This window comes from Canis lupus, chromosome 2, assembly GCF_048164855.1.
Source record: "Canis lupus baileyi chromosome 2, mCanLup2.hap1, whole genome shotgun sequence".
Classification (NCBI taxonomy): Eukaryota; Metazoa; Chordata; class Mammalia; order Carnivora; family Canidae; genus Canis; species Canis lupus.
The window spans coordinates 75,349,216-75,367,986 of NC_132839.1; the positions used below are offsets into that span (position 1 = coordinate 75,349,216).

Below are 18,771 nucleotides of genomic sequence, written 5' to 3' on the forward strand. Positions count from 1 at the left end.
CCTAGACGAGAAGCCCTTCTGAGCAGAAGGCCCTGTGCACCTCCCCTGGTCAGACACCCATGAAATGGTCCTTGGTTGCAAAGGAGAGAATATAGCTACAGTTCAGAGCCAGGGAAGAGAGTTTGAGGTGAGCAAGGGGACCAGGAAGCAGGTCCTAATAAAGATTAGGGCATCTCATCAGATTCCCAAATCTACTTTGGAGAAATACTGAACATTTTATTTTTACATCCAGCCCCAGTAGGCAGAGTAAAGCACCAAAGTCAGAGAGTTTACCTTGTACTCAGTTCAGGTAAGTATAGATTAGCAAATATACTCAATTTTAGTCTTCTGGGAAACGATTTTTTGTTTCCTTTCTTAGTTTCGTCAGTAAAAATTTCTTGAGAAGATTGCCAATCCTGATTTGGCTGGACAAAGAGGACAGGGAAGTTTTCCTCATTGGGCCAGCAGGCAAGGCCTCCGTGTCTCTCTGGGGGCCACGTGCAGGGGAAGGTTGGCACTGACACCACCCTTGGGTGGGGGTGAGAGAGATCAGCGCGGATGGATGCATGTGTGGGGTGGGAGCCCCAGAGGTCACAGACACTCCCAGTTGTGGATTCTGCTATTTCTGGTCTGGACTGCTTGCTCCCACTGGCACATTATACACAGGAGACACGACGATCATGGAATGAGAATGATTTTCAACCTTCCCAAGCAGACTACACGAAGGTGGGCATTTTCCTTCCCAGAGTCATTTTGAGGACGACTGTGCACACGTACGGATGGTCCTGAAATCCAGTGTGATAGAGGAGAAAGGGTTTAGACATGTAAAGGAGTCAGTTCTGGAATAGGATTATGGCTTTGCTATGTTTACAATTCTCCCCTTCCTACTTTATGCTGGTCTGTGTGAGGTGCTGGGGTTATGGTGGTAAACAGGGCAGACACACAATCCCTTCTCTGATGGCGTCTGCAGTGGGGAAGGATTATGATCCGGGGCCGTGGGAGGAGATAGCAAGGGGAATCATCCTGGATGAGGGCTCATTGACAGGGCACTCACTTCTTTGTTGTCCTCTGTCCTAAATTGCGGCAATCGGAGATAATGTGCATCAAGGGTCCAGCACCACGCTTGGTCCATGAAGACACCATGACTACTCAAACCAGCTTTGGGATTGTTCTTGGGGAACTACTACAGAGTCAGTTTCGAGCTCCACTGATGGTCATGCTTTATTATCATAGCTCACCTTTGCTTATAATAATTATCTTTTCACTCTGGTGGATGTTGCTGCCTCTCTGAGACTGGGCTCCCCAGAGGGCAGGAGTGGCCATTGCCTCTTTGAGTCTCCAGAGCACCTACAACAAAGCCCGGCATAGAGTTATTGCTCAATAAATGTTGTTAAATTAAAATGAGTTGAACAATGAAAATGAAAAAGAGTCCCCTAGGAAAAAATTGCCAGGCGACCCAAAGAATGAGAAAGTTTTATAGGAAGAAATTGGAACCTCTTCTGCTGTTCTGATATTATCTTTGTGACTTATTGGGAGAATAAAACCCCACATACATTATGCTCCTTGTCTATCTTTTCCTCTGATAGAAGGCAGAGAGGATTAATGGAAGAAAGAATATTTAGTCGAGGTTTTACTCCAAGGGATCCTTCTTAATTAAGTAGTGAGGCATTAATTAAAATCTAATTAATCATAATAAGCTGTTGCTGTTGTGCTCGGCAGTAAGGTGCATGCAGGCTTTCTGAGAACATGAAACTACTGGAGCTCTGAGCTACATGGAAAAGAAATATCCCCCAACTCTCCAAATAGATGGTGAATCCCTGAGCAGGGAATCCTCCTCATGGGTCAGTTTGGGATTACTTCTTACAGGCTAATATACAGAGATGGACTTACCATGGAGCTGGTGACGCTCAAGCCTTGGATCCCTCACTCCATGGAAATCATAAGATGAAGGCCAGACTGAGAGATGGGCTGGTAAGGGCACCCCAGAGGTTCACCATTTATGGGGTCGGGGAGTGGTGTTGGATCAGAACCAGATCTGTAGCCAGAGACCAGGTGCCTATCTGTAGTTTCCACCTACACACCCACATGAGCCAGGTGCAGCCACTTCCCTGCCTGCACCTGCAAGGCTTAGCAGCTGGCTGGGCCCAGCATCTGGTCCCACCCCAGTTGGAAGGATGTGAAGAGCTTCCTGCCTAGGGCAAACATTTGGCTCCAAATCACATCCTCTTCTCCATTTTTCCCTTGTCTTTGCCTGGCCAGCATGGCCGGTTCTTTGACCTCTCCCTGCTCCCAACTCTTGGTCTTAGAGTTCACCAACCCAACCTAAGCCCTAACGTTTTGTCATGGCTTTTCTAGTCCCAGCCCCTTGCACTCTTCCTAGGATCCCTCCCACCCTAGCACCTACACCAGCAAATAAGGCCAGTCCCTAGGGCTTGCACCCAGATAGGGGTGGATTGAATTGATGTTGGAAAGAGAAATCCCAAAAGCCAAAGAGGTGAAGGGCCTAGAAGAAGTATGCATTTTGTCCCTCTTGGACCCCGAGACAAAAGTAAGGACTAGTCAGAAATTCTCTATAATAATGTTCTGATGGGTGCCTGGGTAGCTCAGTCAGTGAAGTGTCTGCCTTCAGCTCAGATCATGTCCCCAGAGTCCTGGGATCAAGCTTCACAGCGGGCTCCCTGCTGAGCAGGGAGCCTGCTTCATCCTCTCCCTCCAGCTTGTGCTCTCTTTCTCTCTCTGTCAAGTAAATAAATAAAATCTTTAAAATAAATAATGTTCTAAGAGCACCTATCACAAAAGCCCATCTACCCAGATCTTCTGAGAAAAGAGTTATAACATATACAAGTAGAGTATTCTCTTTTACCAGCATGGGGAATATGTGCTAAATCTGGGCAAGGGTTAACCATTTCAGGAGATTACATCAAGCTTGGGTTTAACTTTTAAACTAGATGCTAGAGGGCATGTCTTAACTGTCATGTTGGATTGTGAATTTAGAGTTTGGGTGTGGAAGCTCTGCCTTCCTTCTTTATAATCTACACAGGTGTGCAGAGGACTTCAAAGCTAGTTCTAGAAGGAGGCTATTGTGAATTAGCTCTGGGGAAAAAGAAAGAAAGAAATCCTGCTGAACAGATGCTGAGCGAAGTCAATTAAACACTCCTTGAGCAATTACCTTTACATTAATTTTAAGATTCCAAAATCTTTCTCTTGTGCTCTTGCTCAAGAATGAGGACTTTCCCATTCCAGAGAATGATTTCAGATTTGAGAACCTCTATCTTTTTCTGAAAGTGATTCTAATAGGAAGTTTACCCAGGGAAATTTTGGCATCAGGCTATTGAGTAGGACCTGTGGTAGGTAGCTCTGTCTTCCAGCCTAGTACACTATACGTTCTCAGACACTGCTCCTTGCTATTGTACTAACCATCAACTATAATTCCCTAATGGAGAATGTAAAATGTGGTCACTTTAACATTTGCTTTTCTTCTATAACAGCAATTAAATTAATGAGCATAGTATCCGTTTTTATGACATGCTGCTGCTGCCTAATTGACTAATGTTCAATAGGGTATATACTTGGAGTTGTATTTTTTTTAACAATGATACTGGAGCTTGATTGTTGTTACCATATGGAGAAAAAAATTCTTCCTTTTAAATGTCAATATTTGAGTCCTACTAAAAGCCAAGGGGGATTCATGCATTTAGCCTAAACTATATTTTACCTCTTGGCATTTTCAATGATTTGCAGCCAATGAATCATGAAAATGAAATCTTAAATCCCCAAGAAACCACCAGAAACCCAGCTTGGCATTTAGCATATTTCACAGTAATTATTCCCACCCCACTCCAAAATGAAAATGTTTGTTTTCCCCAATTTGTTTGCTTTTTTTCATTTATTGACATTTTGGGAATTTCCAGATTCAATTGCCTGTTCTACTGAGGGGACAATAACTGACATTGGAGTTTGGAAAGTCCTGTATATTTAGTCAATATCCCCCTTCCTCAGAGAACAGGAAAGATCAAACCTTTTCTCATATCGTAGAGGTTTCTCACTTTTTTTCTAGGAAAGATGATTTCTATGAGATTTTTTTCATAACTGTAACACGTAGGACTTGAAAAATTTAAAACTTCTAACAACTGTCTGGTTAAAGTATCTACCGAGTTTAGTCACTCATTTTCCAGGAAACAACTACAACAATGCAATTTGTTTAGCCGTGTGTCATGGTACCCTCCAGCTTGCCACAAAGCTGAGCTACAGATACCCTGTTTATATTCCCCTTCATTTCATCTTAGCAATTCGTATTGATTCTTGCTAGTTATTTCTAATTTCTTTTAGTCAGGGGGACTTTTAGTTTTGCATAGTTTCTCACAGAAGGGATTCTTGATTTTTCTTCTGTGTTCATTCTCCCCTTGGGCACTTCTAGTGTGTTAGCACAGTATTGGGCTTCATCCTGCTCCCCTGACCCCCAGAGTAGAATTTGTATTTCCCAGTTTCCCTTGCAGATGGCTGTGACCATGTGACTAAGTTCTCACCGACAGAATGGAACAGAAGTGACAAGCACAACTCATGCTCACTTCCATATAAGAACATTGCTCACCCTCCACTTCCTCTCCTTCTCCTTGGGCTAGAACTCACACATGGCATTGGTGAACCTGCAGTAACTATACAAAGGACGGCATTAGAGTGAAAAATCCCTCGGTCCCTGGACAAACCACACTCTTGCCCCGGACCATTTGCCCAACTCTAGACTGTTACCTGAGAGAAAATAGATTCCTCTCTCATTCGAACCTTATTATTATGAAGTCTTTTTTTTTTTCATTATAGCAGCATCACTGATACCACTGCCCTGCCTAACACGTTTCTTAAACAATAGAGAGGTTGCTACTACTGTACTCCACTTGAGTTAGATCCTACTTAGAGGTGTAGTTTTTCTTTCTGTAAATCACATGTTAAGAGACATAAAGACAAAGCAGAGGTTTTCAGATGAGAACAGCAAGAGGGCTGAGCGATTCAAAGTTGAAGAAACCGGAGAAGTATTTTCAGAGTAGGAGTGGGGTTTTCACATGTGTGAAGAACTGGTATATGGAAGAATGATTCACTTCATTTTATGTGGTTTTAGTGGATAGAAGTAGGGCTCAAGGTGAAAATAGATTTTGCTTAAGACAAGGAATGTTCCTGGCTGTCAGCTCTGTATAGAAATGGAAAGGGCTACCCTGGAAGTGTTGAGTTTCTTGCCCACGGACACATCTTAACGAGCCTGGATAACCATTTGGCTGGACTTCATAATGACTATGTGCCATGTGTGTATATTACATAAAACTGTCTCGAATTCTTAGAACTACACTAAAAAGTACAAATTATCTCCATTTGATAGAAAGAGAATCTAAGTCCCAACAAGTTAAAACTTGCCAAAGGCCACAGAGCTAGTTAGTAGCAGAGTCCATATTCTTTCTACCAGCCACCCTTAAAGTTGATTTACAAAATGGCTTAAAAATTTATTTCAGATCAGAAATTCCACTGTCTTTCCTGACTCTTTGGCAGAAAACTGAGGTATCAAAGCCAAAGACATCTACTAAAGGTTGGTGTGCCTTGACTTCTAAGTTTTAATTCAGTAGCAAACTTACTTTGATCCTTCCTTTAGATGTCAGAAATCGTCAGCAAATCACGAATCCATTTTCTCTTTTTTACTTGGCACACAATGGGAATACAATTTCCAACTTCTCTTGCAATGAGATGTGGACCACTTCTAGATCTGGCCAGGAGAAACCTCCCATATAATTTCTTATGCTGCTGCTGAATATTGGCACATGGAATGACCTTGAAAGTTGAGCGTTGAAAATGGCAGAACTTTTCTTCCAACCTTGGTCCCCAAACTGTATGTTGAATCAAGCCTGGCAACCCCAAAACTGCTCTGGACTGTGTAAGAGAGGGAGGCATAAACTTTTACCGCGTTTGAGCCACTTGATGTTTTTTTTTTTGTATCTATTGCTAACAGCACTGAGCCTGCCCCATCCAATACTTCTTCTCCTTAACCACTAAATAGCAAGAATTGTCTAACTCGGTCGGTCATAGGACCCTGGGCAGGGTCACCATATTTATTGACAACTCTACTAAGCTGAACTTTTTGAAGCTGCAGTTATTCAACCCTTTTGGACTAAAAAAGCACAACTTTAATGCAGTTCAACCTAAAATACTAGAAGACAATCTGATTCTGTTTCCTCTCACACCTTTGACCCCCATACCACTTTGCCCAGTTGATTAAGAGGGATCAACTTCTTTATACAACAATGTCAGAGGTTTTCAAATACAGACTCCCCTCGACAGAGGTCTGCAAAAGTTTGCTAAATGGTGACCATATGGTACAGTCCACTGATTTATGCTGTGAGATTCTTAAGTATTTTTTCTCTTTCTTTTCTTTTTTTTCCCCCTTTTACTTATGGAAGAAAAGCTAGATTTCCAGATTATTTTAAAAATTGGAAGATTTAGCCACACTCACATCACAATCAGCTGGCATTGAGGGGATCCTCTTTAGACAGATCATACCTTCTCCAGTTCTCCATAAACCCAACAGTCCTTTTATCTCAACACTGACATGTCAGATGCCACATATCTTTGTGATGCACATCTTTAAATATCTGGCCCTAGAGGCCACTTGTACTACTCTCTCCCTATTAACACTGAAATAGAGTCAATGATTGACAAAGAACTACTACCCTGAGAACTGCTTCTGAAAGAGATAGAATTCTTTTGGAAGACAGTGAACTTTTCATGGGCCTTGGCAGGAAGGGTCAGGAAAAGTCTCTCCATTATTATGGGTATGGACACTCCTTGTGGAAGCAGAATCCTAGGCTATCAAAATTATTAATTTTTCTTAAATTCCCAACTTGCTTTCTGCAACACAAAATGTGAGACATAAAGTAAAGCTTTGTAAAGAAGAATAGAATTTCGTTGTTCTATTTTTAATTGAAAGCCCAAAATGTGATATTGATTGGTTTGACACCTCCTAGAGAGTTAAGCAATTTTCTTCCTCATCCCCACATCCCCAACTGTGTTGAGCTACAGTTGTCACCATTAGCCTCTTGGATGTTGGGCAGGTTCAGGTAACACATCCACAAGATCAGAGAAGCTTGGAGCTGGAGAAGAATCCAGGACAGAGGGCCTTCACCTTTTTGACTCAGAGGTGGTCATCTGTGTGAGGATGGAACTCTGTACCAGTGTTCCAGAGTTCTGACTCAGTCATAGAATGATGCTCCTATACGTGTAGTGCTTATTTTCAAAGTTCTAGAATATGCCAAAATTTAGATGTGTGCATGATTATCATTTGCAATGGATTCCTTTTCCAAAAGTCTAAAAGACAATAAGTACAAAGTGAATCACTGACCTCCCAGAGAATTTTCTGTTTGTAGTACAAATTGGGGGAAAGAGGCAGATAAGATAGAGCATTTAAGGCAAATACTTGAAGTTAGTTTTGCCCAACCTCTTGAATGGGTACTACTGAAGTAAATACGATCATTTGAGGTGGTATCAAATGTACATTTAAAAAATGTTAATAGTGTGACATATACTTTACATGAATCAGAATAAAAATAACATAACAATGTCTCAGATCTGCGATTATATTAAGTACTAAATGTGAATAAAAGGAAAATTAGGCTTTTTAAAGGGAAATACTTGGTTGACTAAGAATATAGGGACTTCTGCTTCCAGTCAAAATAGAATAACAGGGATCAGATTTATCCTTCCACTCAAAATAGCTGGAAACAAAAGAATGCACATGAAGCGGTCGTACTCAATTGGACATCAGGCAATGATGACAGTTGAACAAATGAGGTGAGCCCTATAAGTGCCTGAGCTCTTATTACCTGGAGAAAGTTTCCAGATCATGGCACAGGAATGGGAAACCCAGTGAAAGCTGAGGAGTAGTTTTCCTGACTCACAGAGACAGAGATGAGAATTTAGGAAAGCGAGTTATCTGTAAGCAAAAATAAATAAGTGTCTCATCCTGACTGCATATTAGACACAAAAACTAACCCAAAATGGGTCATAGACCTAGGGGCACCTGGGTGGCTCAGTTGGTTAGGCATCTGTCTTCAGCTCAAGTCATGATCCCATGGTCCTGAGATTGAGCCCTACACCAGGTTCCCTGCTCAGGGGGGGCCCTGCCCCTCCCCTGCTCCTGTTCTCTCTCTCGAATAAATAAATAAAATCTTTTAAAAAATGGATCATAGACTTAAATGTAAAACACAGAGCTATAAAATGTCTAGGAAACTATAGTGGAAAGTCCCTGTGACGTTGGATTAAGCAAAGATCCCTTAGGTAAAACACAAAAAGCATAATCCATAGGAAAAAAAAGAGTCAATAAATTGAGCTTTATCAAAATGAAGAACTTCTACTGTCAGAAAAATACTGTTAAGAGAATGAGAAGACAAGTCAAAAGCTAGGAGAAAATATTTGAAAATCTCATATCTGGTAAGGGATTTACATCCAGAATACATAAAGTATTTTCAAAAACTCAATAAGGAAACCATCAACCTAATTAAAATTGGACAAAAGGTTTGAACAGACATTTCACCAAAAAAGGATATAGATGGTCGATAACCTCATGAAAAGATGCAAACGTTGTTAGTCATTAAGTAAATACAAATTAGAACCATAATGGGATGCTACTACATGCCTATTTAAATGGCTAAATTAAAAGGATCCAGGGGCACCCAGGTGGCTCAGTCAGTTAAGTATCAGACTGTTGGTTGCAGCTCAAGTCATGATCTCTCATGGAATCCAGCCCCAAGTTGGTCTCCATGCTGGGGGTAGAGCCTGCTTAAGATTTTCTCTCTGCTTCTCCCCCTACCTGGCTCTTGCATGTATGTACATAAGCTTTTTCTGTCTCCAAAAAAAAAAAATAAATAAAATAAAATAAAAAATAAAAGGGATTGGCCATACAAAATGTTGATAAGTATGTGGAGCAACAGAAGCTGTCCTGCATTGCTGATGAGAAAGAATTATGGTACAACCAAAGTTGTAAAACAGTCTGGCAATCTCTTAAAAAGTTAAATAAACACCTACCCTGTGGTTCAGCCATTTCACTGCTACATAAACAAAAGAAATGAGAGCATATACCCATACAAAGACTTATACAAAGATGTTCATAGTAGCTTTATTTATTTATTTTTTTAAAGATCTTTATTTATTTATTCATGAGAGACACACAGAGAGAGAGAGGCAGAGATACAGGCAGAGGGAGAGGCAGGCTCCATGCAGGGAGCCCGACGTAGGACTCGATCCCGGGTCTCCAGGATCACGCCCTGGGCTGAAGGTGACACCAAACCGCTGAGCCACCTAGGCTGCCCTTCATAGCAGCTTTATGTGAAATAGCCAAATATTGAAAAGAACTCATGTCCCCCAATAAGGGAATAGACAAAGTTGGTATCCCATACAACGGCAAACTTCTCAGTCACGAAAAGAAAGGTATTACTGATACACACAACCACGTGGAGGAATCTCAAAGTAATTATACTGAGTTAAATAAAGACAGAAAGAGCTTACGTATTGAATGACTCCATCTATATAAAGTTCTAGAAAATGCTAACTAAACCGAAGTGTTAGAAAGCACATCACTGGTTGTGGATAGAGGTCAGAGGGGTTGGGAAGGAGAGATTACAAAGTCATACAAGGATGCTCTTTGGGGGGGATTAATGTATGCTGTATCTCAATTGTTGATGGTTGTGTCATGTCAAAACATACACTTTAAACACATGCAGTTCATTGTATGTTAATTATACCTCAATAAAGCTGTCAGAAAATATGAATATAGCTGACTATAACAAAAAATTAAGGGTTGAATGACTAAATTTTGGCAACACAGCTTGAATTTATCCTATTTTTCTCATACCCACCCTTCTTCTCTTATTTTCTTGTTCTTACCCCCCTTTCTCTTTCTTCTCCCCACATTAGAATAGGTGATAACAGTTTGGGACCACCACATACAAAATGCCCCTGGCCTCAAAGTAAGAAAGGACTTTCTGACAATTTCTGCTCTTTAGAGATGCAGTTGAATAAGTCGTTTGCTAAAAGAGGGGAGATCATCTCAGGAGGCGTCCAGCATAGACAAAACGCGCATTTAACGGGATATGGAAGCACCAGGTGGGATAGGAAGTCAAATCAGTGGCTTTCAAGCTTTTTTTTTTTTTTTTTTAAGTCATAAAACTCTACAAATGTACAAGAATCTTAGGTGAAAGACAAATATTTAGAGAAGACAAAGAGGCATCTCTTTGAAAAAAGTTGGGACTCAGAATCCTGCCTACTTGGTGTCATCTTTTACCTACTGTGGTGGCCCTTCCATATCTCCTTGAGTAGGTCACTCCTCTTTGTACCAACTCTGAAGTTCTTTTTTTAGTATTTTATTTATTTATTTGACAGAGAGAGCGCGCGTGAGCAGGGGGGCTGGCAGGCAGAGGGAGAGGGAGAAGCAGGCTGAGGAGAGACACACTGAGCAGGGAGCCCTATGTGGGGCTCGATCCCAGGACGCTGGGATCATGCCCTGAGCTGAAGGCAGATGCTTAACTGACTGAGCCACCCAGGCGCCCCATAAAATTCTATAAACATTTAGTTGCAGAGGGAGTAAATGAGACTTTTTTTTTTCCCAAACCACCCCAGTTAGTGCAGGAATTTGAGGTGAAGGTCTGACCACATCTTAGTCATTTGAGAAAAAGTGGACCCGTTTGCAATAGAAGAGGCGGTTCTCTTCTTTGCAAACAAATCCAGTAATTACAACATTGATTGTCTTTTTCCCAGAGGGAGTGTAATACAGCTACTATTTATCCAGATGTACCAGCTCTTTTTCCTCTTTACTTTCTGAGAAAGAAAGGGTTTCAAATAATGGTTTAGTTTAATAACAGTTTGGTCAGCTCTGTTTCTCTTTAGACCATGTATTTTTTTTTCTCCCTTTAACCCTGAAAATGCCAGTTGTATTTGACCACATTCCAGTCAATAAGAGAAAGGATGGTCTGTGTTCATATTAGTCAGAATGATGGAAGTAATCATAGTGAGCATTTACTGAGTGATTACTCAGTGTCAAACACTGCACGATGGTTAATTTTTATGTGTCAACTTGGCCAAGTACCCAGATATTTTGCCAAACGTTATTCTGGATGTTTCCATGAGTATGTTTTTAGATAAGATTTACATTTAAATTGGTGTACTTCAAGTAAAGCAGATTGCTCTTCTTGACATGAGTGGGCCTTGACCAATCAGCTGAGGGTTAAATAGACCAAAAGGCAGACCTCCTCCCAGCAAGGAAGGCTCCTCGGCAGACAGCCTATGGACTTGATCTGCAACATCACCTCTATATTACACAGCTTTTGCACTCAAACTGCAACTTTTCTGAATTTCTAGCTTCTCAGCCTCCCCTAATCAATTTTGAACTCACAAAAGCATCACAATCAAGTGAGCCAATCCTTAAAATAAATCGCTGTTTGTATAGTACACATCCTATTGGTTCTGTATCTCTGGGAACACATAGCAATAAGTATTTTAAATTTATTAATTCATCTGATTTTCTCAGCAATCCTATGAAATTTGAACACAACACTTTAAGAGGTGTTACTCATTCACAGGTAAGGGAAAAGGGCCTAGTGAAATAAAATGATTTGCCCAAGATCTCCCAGCTAGTAGGTGGCAGTGCCATGATTATAACCCTAAGTTTATGCACTGAGACAGTTTGCTTTCCCACACTAGCCAGCTCTTGACATACTTTGGCCTCAGTGATCCTGAACAGGCCTCAGCATCCACAACCTGACTTTGACCTACACCATTTTTCCTGTCAGGGTCTCTTGGGAGGCTGCTTGGCACCTACCCAAGCCTGATGCACCTGACACTCTCTGGTAAACTCAGGTATGATTCTTCACATGCTGATCCTCAGCTTCCTCACCTACAGAAGGAGAGTAAATCGCTCTGCCAGCTTGTCATGAGGATTAGATGTGTCAGGAGCATCCATCCACTGCCTGTACCCACAGGCACTCATGTTCTCACATGGACTGACATGATGCCTGCTCTCTAGATGTGGGTCTTAGTCCCTCGTGGGTCTCAGGCACTCCTGGTTCCTTATAGAGTGAGTCCTTCCATGTGCTGTTTGTATTAGACTGCTAAGGCTGCCATAATGGAATTCCACAGGCTGCAGGCTTAAATGCCAGTAATGTATTTCTCACGGCTCCAAAGTCTAGAATCCAAGACCAAGGAGGTGGCAGGGTTGGTTTCTGGGAAAACCTCATATGTGCTCAAATTTCATCTCCTTATAAAGACACCAGTCAGGTTGGACTAGAGCCCACCCTAATGACCTCATTTTAATTTAGTCATGTCGTTAAAAGGCCGTATCTCCAGAAGTAGTCACATTCTGAGTAACTGGGGGTTAGTGCATCAACAAATGGATTTTTAGAAGGACACAATTCAGTCTGTAATACCATCTTACCCGCCAGAGGCCAAGGACCTGCTGCCCAGAACTATCCTTTATACATCTCACTACTGGGCTTATGCACTGGACTTTTCCTGCCTGACTGTTCCTTCATACTGTCTGCCAGTTAGACACTATCTCTTCAGGATTAAGCTAAGAGATCGGCTAAGCTGACCAGAAATCAAAGGCAAATATCTCACTCAAATTCTATAAACTTATTTTTGTCTAATGGCTATGGAAAGGCAATTAGAACAAGTATAAAGCAGATAGAAATTGCTTCATAATTTTAATCTATAAACTACCCCTCCCAGCCCTTCCACCACCACCAAATACACACACACACACACACACACACACACACACACACACTACACAGAGGAAGCAGAAAGGCATTTTGAAGTGTACTTCAAACAACAATTATATGTCTATGCATATATGATGTTATGACAAGCACAATTCTTGACTCCATGACTTTTGCATTCTTTAAGTTGGCTCCTATGTGTTTCAGTTACCCCCTGACAGTGCTACACTTGTTCACACTGTGAGTCCTATTAATTCTGTCCCTAATTATGATGTTAGGTTTTTTTTCCCCCTAACATCATAAGACTCCAAGAGAGAGTCTCCAGTTGGATTGATCACCATCCGATATGGTCCATTCCTAGTGGTAATAAGGCCAAAGTATCTTCACAGGCATCAGTCTTGCTATGTCAAGCCTTCTTCTGGTTGCCTTTGGCTGAGGCACTAATACTGGGCGCAAATACAGTGACTTGCTTAGAAAGAACCTAAATGACCAGCGTCCTAGGAAGAGGGTGTGAAAAGGTAGGTGCTAGGTTCTGTGGGTCTTTCTGGGGCTCTCGGAGGCTCATTGTGAGTCTCACATCATGTCAGCAGAGTAGCCACCATATTGGCAAAACTCACTTCCTTCTGCTGATAGTCTGCTCCAAAATATGATCCATTTTAGAGAAGAAATGGATTTTCCAAGCCCCAAAATTAAATTTTACAAAACTGGATTAAACACAGCCCTGTTTCTATGTCATTTGAAATCATTTAATTAAGACATAAAACCAAGTTACAAAAGAGGAAGGCATGTGCAAAGACTATAATTTTATATTCTGGAGGAAAGAAAAATACCTATAAGGAAAAGAAATTCAGTCTGAGAAGTTGTCTTCACCCTCCTTTTTTCTTTCTTTTTTTTTTTTTTTGTCTTTTAAACAACATTTTAGATAGAGCGTGACCTTCTATAGTTGAACTTAAACAAAGAGTAAAGGCAACAGGAAATCAATGGGAATCATATCTTAATGAAAGCTCCTCTAAAATAGTCCAAGAATCCATAAGAGACTCACTCTGTATTGGATTTCTGGAAGTCAGCCGAAGGACCCAAGCTTGTAACCCAGTGATTGATGCCTGCCATCAGCAGCATGTTCATTCCTTTCCTCCCCCAAAGGCTTAGACAAATTTTGCCTCATTCAACAAGCTCTCAATCATATTCATGGAGTCAAGACTTCAAATGGGGCATGATTATAACTTTAATAGCTATTCCAGGTAGAACTGATTCGCGTGATGTGGGAACTTGGCAGCAGTTTAATTACTTTAGGGTAATGATGTGAATCTCAGTCAGGGGCCAATTTTGGCATTGCTGGCTATTTCGTGCAATAATTAATATGATTAAGTGTGCTGCTTTAGAAATTCTTTTATTCCCTTCTCTGAGCTAATATTTGGAGCTTGTCTTCAGAAACTGTTGTACAGACAAGGTTTTCTTCCCCTCATCTTCCCTGTAGGGCAGGATATATTCCTGAGAACACAGGTATCTTTATTTACTGATTTAAAAAAACCCCATTTTCTGGAAAATTTTTGCAGAGATAAAGCAGAGGAGGGACTTACTTGCTTTCTTCATTTTCCTTCTCTTGTCTCCTTCTTTCCTTGCTTGTTTATTGCTTGTTTGGTCACTTCTCCCACTTTGTATGATTTTATGGTTCTTCAAAATGAATTCAAGTTTCCAAGTGCTGATGCAAAGGCCAAAGCCAATAATAACAACTTCTGTTTGTTGATTGCTGAATGAATGCCAGCAATTGCTGTAAGTGCTTTCCTTGTCTTACTTCATCTCATCAAAATAACTGTATGACTTCCATTTTATAGGTAAAAATATGAAAACTTATACAGCTTAGGCATCTTATGCAGGGTGGTACAGCTAGTAAGTGATGGCACAGGGATTGAAATCTAGGGGTTCTGTGACTCACAGTATGAGCTTTTCCATACTAACTTCTACCAAAATCTGGCAGTTGTGAAAATAACTCTACTCTCTCAAAATAACAGTCATTCCTGCAACTGATATACTGCAACATACATATGTTGAGGGTTTGTTGTATGCCAGGACCATGTGTTGGAGGCGTAGGGCATGAGACGTAGCCCGTGCCCTCAAGTAGTTATGTCCCTCTGGTGGTAATTACAGTAGCATGAGATAATTGTCGTGATGGGAAATCACAGAAAATATCTTTTAAAATAATGTTACCATGGCTGCTCAGAAAGATATGATGTGGGTCTGAAAAATCCTAGTTAGTTCCAGCCAGTGAATTACTTCCTGCAAAAGTATGACAAAAAGCCAAGGAGTATTACATAGATGATATTCACTACCATCAACTGTTAGCCATCACTGATTATCTCCTGTGATCAAATGAAAAGGCAATGGGTTCTAGAATTACTACTGACCTGGTGTCAAGTTTTGCTCGACTTCTTATTAAGTGTGTGCCCTTAGCAATTTACTCAAACTGAACTTATGTTTCATCACCTATAAAAACAGATGATGACAAATCTTACCTCCTCTGGTTGTTTAGACCAGGGGTCAGCAAACTTTTTCTCAAAGACACAGATAGTAAATATCTTTGCTGGCCATGCAGTCTCGGTCACAAGTGCTGGCCATGCAGTCTCGGTCACAAGTACTCAACTCTGTCATTGTGGTGCAAAGCAGTCATAGATAATAGGCAAGTGAATAAGCATGCCTCTGTTCTTCAAATAATATTTTGTTTATGAAAACAGTGGGCTGGATTTGGCGTATAGGCTATAGCTTGCCAATCCTTGGTTTAAAAGGGGAAAGGGGGAAAAATAAACCCAACATATAAAAGTTTCCAGTATACCGTAGGTGCTCAAAAATTGTTCATTTTCCTTCCTTCTTGCAATTTATTCCACTAGGCATCATAAAGATGCATGCAATCACTGTGTCTCTCTTTTGAGACCCTCACGGTCCAGTTAGGGGACAATACATAGAAAATATAGACAGCAATGCAGCTTTGCGAGTACCAGTTGTGAGGGAAAGAGAGCAAATCGAACATTATAGGAGTTGGGTGAAGGGAACAGCTGAAGAAAGAATTTCCAGGCGGGACTCGCTAAAAGGAGGGATGTCCTCAGTGTTTTCAGGGGAAGCTGAGTGGACACCATGTTTAGGTGGGGAAGTAGGGGCTGCATGTCAGGTTCAGGAGTTTACATCCTTTTTCGTAGATCTCAGCCAATGTGCTGTTGAGGGCTTTTGACGAGAACATAGGAAGCACTCAACAGTTATTTGCTGAATGAATCAATTCCTCGGAAGTGATTTGCGTGATGTTTGGGCACAGAATGGCTACCAAGAGATCAGGTGATAAGGACCCGGTCCAGGGTGACAGCAGTTAGAACCGGTCAGAAAGGACACATCGAAAAGACACTGAGAAGGAGTAAAGGACATGACCTGGTGATGGATCTGCAGGCAAGACAGGACTGATCAGAGTTGTTGCTGAAGCAGAAGTCCGGTGCCAGGAGAACAATGTTGCCAGTGACAGAATAAAGGATGTCAGGGAGGATGCTTTTTGGAGGAAACATCATGAATTTAGGGTCCCTGAAGAACATCCAAGGGGAAATGTTTAGTACCATAAGATGGGCTCGAGAAAGAGACTGACTCTGGATGCAGAGATTTAGACTTCAGCCTCATCAATTGATGGCTCATGAGAATGGATGACATATTGATTCTAGACAAGACCTGAAGGTTAAAATAAGCACGTGCTGTAGGGACACAATCAGAGACAGGGGCTGTCCTTAGAAGTCCAGAAGCATCTTTCTGCTTCATCCTGAATGTAATGCCAATGGAAGCTCTGCGAGACTAGCAAGGTTTCATGGCATTTTTTTTTTAATATGAAAACAAAGATCAGGAAAAGAATTAAATAAACCCTGAAATTTTGATGTCAAGAAACTTCTCCCATACAATCCTGAGAAAAAGACACAGACTATGAACTCCTAGCTATGTAGATTCTGATACATAGACCTAATACAGAGTCATGCCACAGAATTCAGTTAGTAGAAGATGTGGAAATGTATCAGCAATGACAATGGTAAAACAACTCTAAGATAAGGGCACCTGAGGCTCAGTCAGTTAAGTGTCTGCCTTGGGCTCAGGTCATGACCTCAGGGTCCTAGGATCCAGCCCTACATCGGGCTCTCTGCTCAGCAGGGAATCTGCTTCTTCCTCTCCCCCACCTCTCCCTTCCTTCTGCTAGTTCTCTCTCAAATAAATAAAATTTTGAAAAAACAAAAAAACAACCTTAGGACATTCTCAGCATCTTTTCAAATGTGTGTCTTCAATCATGACTTAGCAAAGCTACTTTCAGATATAGATCCTAATTTGTTGCTCTGTTAAATAAATACAATCTCGTGCCAAATCTTATGGCAAATTCTCAGTAGATCTCAAGTTGATCCTTTTCTCTTGTCTTACAACTTTTCTTTCTACTACTGTGAGGAAGGGAATTCCCGTCGACGAGGAAAATTGGTCTATGCAGCTAAAGCAAGAGAAATGGATCCTTCTAGGGTAGAGATGGCTTATGTTTTCTTTAAGTAACAGCAGAAAAGTGTTACTCAGAGGCATTACATCTGGGCTCGTTAGCCGCCAACTCCCTGTTAAATCAAGGAGCTGTGGAGAGAGGTGGGACCCTCTGAGACAGTTCTGGAAGGGGTTTCATTTTCCACTTTCCATTTATTTACCTATTTCTTGAAGCTGGTGAAACATATTGTACTTATGTCATTGCAGGGTCAAACAGAACAGCCTTTTTCAGAAACACTTTACAGTGAAGGAATCACAGGATTTTAAAATCCAGCTCCAGACCATGCCAGGCTTAAACTTCTCATTTTTTTTAAAAAAAGATTTTATTAATTTATTCCTGAGAGACAGAGAGAGAGAGAGGCAGAGACACAGGCAGAGGGAGGAGAAGCAGGCGCCCTGCAGGGAGCTTGATGCAGGACTCGATCCCAGGACCCTGGGATCACGCCCTGACCAAAGGTGGACGCTCAACCACTGAGCCCCCCAGGTGCCCAAACTTCTCATTTTTTTTAAAGAGAGAAAACTCAGACCCAGAGAGGCTGAAGGCCTGACTGAAAATGAGTCTGCAAGGAAGCCACAGCCGCGGGCCTGAACTCAAGGGCCCTGGTGCCCAGTCCGTGGCTTCAAGCGCGTCTTTGTCAGAGATTCATCTTGGCCACGGGTGGATTCTTGTTGCATCGTGGGAATTTGTGAACGAGAATTTAAGCCACAATCGCACTGACGATGGAGGATTTGTATGGAGGATGCACCCACCTCTTACCCAGGCTTCCTAAGGAGTGGGACAGCATCAGGAAGCCCTGTGACGGGGAGCTGGGCATGTCTGGGAAAAGCAGAAATCCTGAGAGGAGCCAGCAGAAGGCCTCTGAGGGAGAACAAGGGGTCCAGGGAGCCAGCCCCAGACCTTGATATTTAAAGCAGTTGTCCACAGACATAATGCCTTTAGTTTGATCAAAGCGCAGGCCACACAATCCCCGAGAACAGGAAGGCTGACCAGGGCTGGGGGGAAGGGTCCTTTGTCCTCGAGGCCTGGAGGCCTGGCAGCCGGAGGCCTGGGGCAGGGCTGAGGCCCGGCCTGTCCTCCTCCCTATTCCCACCCCTGCCCCCTGCCCTCCTGGCTCCCCCACCCCAAGGAATCGCAGATCCTCGCCCACTCCCCACCCTCTGTGTGGGTGCATTTTCTTCAGCACCGTCCTCCAAACCATTTCCTCCAGCCCCACAGGCTTTGCTGGAAAGTTCCCTGCGTGATTCCGCAGTCAGAAAAGGTAAGCGTCCCGGTTTAACCATTTGAGTCTCTCTCTCCCAGTGTGTGGTTTCCTAAGACAAATATTTCGGGTCACATTCTTGACCTTGTTGTTTCAGGTGCCTGATAACTCTGGGCTGATGACAGCCCCGAGCACGCTGGTCCCCGCTCCCCGACCCCCGTGTCCCTGGCTCCTGTCCCCCGGCGGCTTGTGTCCCCGCCTGCGTCCCAGCCTGTGCCCTGGTAGCTGCCTCTTCCCCCGCAGCCTCCCTCTATGGC

At 42.2% G+C, this 18,771-nt stretch overlaps 1 long non-coding RNA gene across 3 annotated transcripts; it reads right to left on the reverse strand.

Moving 5' to 3' along the window:
- Nucleotides 1-212: 212 nt before the first annotated feature.
- Nucleotides 213-7,193, reverse strand: LOC140622097 (uncharacterized). Of its 3 annotated transcripts, XR_012021806.1 has the most exons (6): nt 7,043-7,193; nt 5,598-5,889; nt 4,571-4,634; nt 1,870-2,014; nt 1,034-1,326; nt 213-764 (listed from the first exon to the last, which is right to left on the reverse strand). It is a non-coding gene; the product is annotated as an uncharacterized lncRNA (long non-coding RNA). The 3 variants fall into 3 exon arrangements; XR_012021805.1 differs by lacking the exon at nt 4,571-4,634 and having other exon boundaries at nt 215-764; XR_012021807.1 differs by lacking the exons at nt 1,870-2,014; nt 4,571-4,634 and having other exon boundaries at nt 214-764.
- Nucleotides 7,194-18,771: the final 11,578 nt, after the last annotated feature.